Source organism: Micropterus dolomieu, linkage group LG19 (assembly GCF_021292245.1).
Source record: "Micropterus dolomieu isolate WLL.071019.BEF.003 ecotype Adirondacks linkage group LG19, ASM2129224v1, whole genome shotgun sequence".
Classification (NCBI taxonomy): Eukaryota; Metazoa; Chordata; class Actinopteri; order Centrarchiformes; family Centrarchidae; genus Micropterus; species Micropterus dolomieu.
In genome coordinates, this window is record NC_060168.1 from 569,583 (window position 1) to 572,859 (window position 3,277).

Genomic DNA, 3,277 nt, shown 5'->3' on the forward strand with positions numbered 1-3,277 from the left:
ATCAGTTGTCTCTCCGGTGTTCACAGACATTTTTAACACCTCACTGGAGACATGCCATGTGCCAGCCAGCTTCAAAGCATCCACCATCATCCCTGTCCCCAAGAAACCAAGGACCACAGGACTAAACAACTACAGACCCGTCGCCCTGACCTCTGTGGTTATGAAGTCTTTAGAGTGCTTTGTGTTGTCCCACCTTAAATCCATCACTGACCCATTCCCACAGTTTACCTACAGAGCCAACAGGTCTGTAAATGATGTAGTAAACATGGCCCTTCACTTCATCCTCCAGCACCTTGACTCCCCAGGAACCTACACCAGGATCCTGTTTTTGGATTTCAGCTCTGCTTTTAGCACCATAATCTCGGCCCTGCTGCAAGACAAGCTCTCTCAGCTGAACGCGCCTGACTCCACCTGCAGGTGGATCACAGACTTGCTGATGGACAGGAAGCAGCATGTGAACATGAGAAAACATGTCTCCAGGACCATCAGCACCGGATCCCCTCAAGGCTGCATTCTTTCCCCTCTGCTCTACTCCCTGTATACCAACAGCTGCACCTCCAGTCACCACTTCGTCAAGCTTCTGAAGTTTGCAGTTAACACAACCCTCATTTGGTTCTCTGGTTGGGATGAGTCTGCATACAGGTGGGAGATTGGCCATCTGGTGACCTGGTGCAGCCAGAAATGTCTCAATGCTCTGAAGACAGTAGAGATGGTTGTGGACTTCAGAAAGAGCACAGCCCCACCCTCCCCAATCATCCTGTGTGACTCATCAGTCGCCACTGTGTACTCCTTCTGCTTCCTGGGCATCATCTCCCAGGACCTCAAGTGGGAGCTGAACATCACCTCCATCACTAAAAAGGACTAGGAGAGGATGTACCTCATGTTGTTATGTGCACATAATGTGATGGGAAAAGTGATCTGTTTCAACTTGTCTTGATTTTGTAGTCACCATGGCAAGAGCTTAATGCTGCTATTCCTGGCCTGCTTAAATTGCCAGTTTCCTTAGAATGTGAGATTTTGCAAGTGTAGGCCTTCAAGCCATGCTGGCGACTCTGTGAAATTGACCATGGTGATTTGAGCTAGATGCTAACATACTCACAATGACCATGATAAAATGCTGATGCTTATGATGTTTACCATGTTCATTACCTTAGCTCTGGGCCGCATGCTTATATTTGAAAATAGCACTAAACAGAATGTATGGCTGGTAAACCACAGGTGTGCAAGTGCTTGGAGAAGAAAATACGAGCAGACTGGCAAATATAATACATGTTGTTACCTTAACTCTCTTGAGCTGGAAGCCTCCCAAACCTTAGTCACCACTGTAAATCTGCTCAGTGCCCTTGCATCACTTTTCTTCGCCTTCGGCGTGCCTCTCCAGTTGTGGAATTGTGTGCTCCCACTATCTTTACACATAAATAATTAGTTAGTGAAATATGCAAATGAGTCAATATCTAATGAAATATGTGCTAATTTATTTCAAGAACTGAATTCTGAACACTGGATTAAGTCAGGGTTAAACATATTGTTTTATTTTGTTGAGACAATATTCTCAAATGTTTTTACCAAAGGGATTTTGGACATCTCTTTTTACTATTTCATAAATAAAATAAATAAAATACTGTCAACAGGCATAAAAATTAAAATATTTTAGACCTGTTTTTTGGGGAAAAAGTTCTGTAATTCAGGCTATGAATGATATATGAACAATGTCCTCTGTAAAAACCTTCAGAATATAGTCAGTTTCCGACTTTTTTCCTACTAGTCTGAAAGAAAAAATGTTAAGGATGCAAAGAAGCCCAAAATCAAAAGTGCATGATAAAATTATGTTTTTGCCTGCCGTGTTTGCCTTAACCCAGAAGGGGATTGATTGAAGCCATCTTTTGCTAAGTGTAATCTCCCACCTGTGCTATCCACAGAGATAACAGTCGGATCACCTGTTCAAAGGAAAAAAGACGTCACTGCCACAAATGTATAAAGTTAGAAGTCTGTCCACACTGCTGCAGGCACAACATTTACATCTTAGCCAATGGATGTCCTTCATTAATACCTTATGGTGGTTCTTATTTTCAATGAAACATCTCCAGTCAGCTTGCGTATTTGCCTTCCTCACTTTCTCACTGACTGCACTCAAAACGCACTTGCAGGTAATGTGGCCGAGTGGTGTAAGGTGCTGGATTAAGGCTTTAGTCTCTCAGGAGGTGTGGGTTCAAGTCCCACCACTACCATACAACAAATATGCTATCTCTTTATTTCAACAACTGTAAGCTGTTTGCTCCTCTGAATAATGGTAAGTGCAATAGGTGAAAGCTTCACATGCTCACATTGTGGTTTTCACAAATGACTAAGATTAAGAAATGTTTTCTGTCTTTAGTGTCGTTCCAAACAGCTGATGAAAATACTATTGCTGTCCCAGCATGTGACAACTCTTTGGTCTCAATGAAACCCCTTTGGATACGTGGACACTTTTCTGGACTTACAAGACTCTTGAAGGAAATTGGGAAAAGTCCGTTTAAAGAATCACACTGCAAAGGGCACCAAATGCTTGACGCTGGAACTTGTCAGCTGGAAGCCTCCCCAACATTGTGAACTGCTGACCATTGAAGTTTTTACTTGGCTCCCCCTCTGCTGGTGGGTTTTGTATAGCAGCCATTTAGGTTATGTGATCTGTGTCTGTACTTGATGACATCATCAGTAGCCATCATGGCAGTTCTCCATGGAGGGGAGGGAAAGCTCATTCTTTTTATCGGACATCATCTTGACATTTGGGTCTTTGAAATCATTGTTGGTATGTAAAAGAAACGTAGAGGTCATTATTTGTTGATATGTATGCATAATTTCACGAACCAGTGTGTAGGTAACATACAGATAGTCTGTATGTTGGCCACATGTGCTAGCTAACTACTAGTGAGAAAATATTATATGATGAAATGAGAGTTGATAACAAATTCTGAGCAAAATGAATGATAAATCATTAACAACTTTGCAAACTCATCTTCATCAGACATTGCCTTTCTCAACACCCTAACAATTTTAGACACTTATGTTTTGGGCTCCATTTTACATATCATAAATATTGATTCACAAGTACAACATATGCATTGTATTAGAGTGTTATATTCTGAAAATGAATATCCACTTGGGAATATGATGATGAAATATGAACCTTTACAGATCATGAGCAATGTTTCAAAGCTTGAGTCCACATTTGTCATTATTGTATCTCCAAACGGGATCAAACGTGGGACTGTGTTATTATGGGACTGTCTCCCTAACC

At 41.6% G+C, this 3,277-nt stretch overlaps 1 non-coding gene across 1 annotated transcript; it reads left to right on the forward strand.

Moving 5' to 3' along the window:
* Nucleotides 1-2,146: 2,146 nt before the first annotated feature.
* On the forward strand, nucleotides 2,147-2,228 carry trnal-aag. The gene has a single exon. It is a non-coding gene; the product is annotated as a tRNA-Leu (tRNA).
* Nucleotides 2,229-3,277: the final 1,049 nt, after the last annotated feature.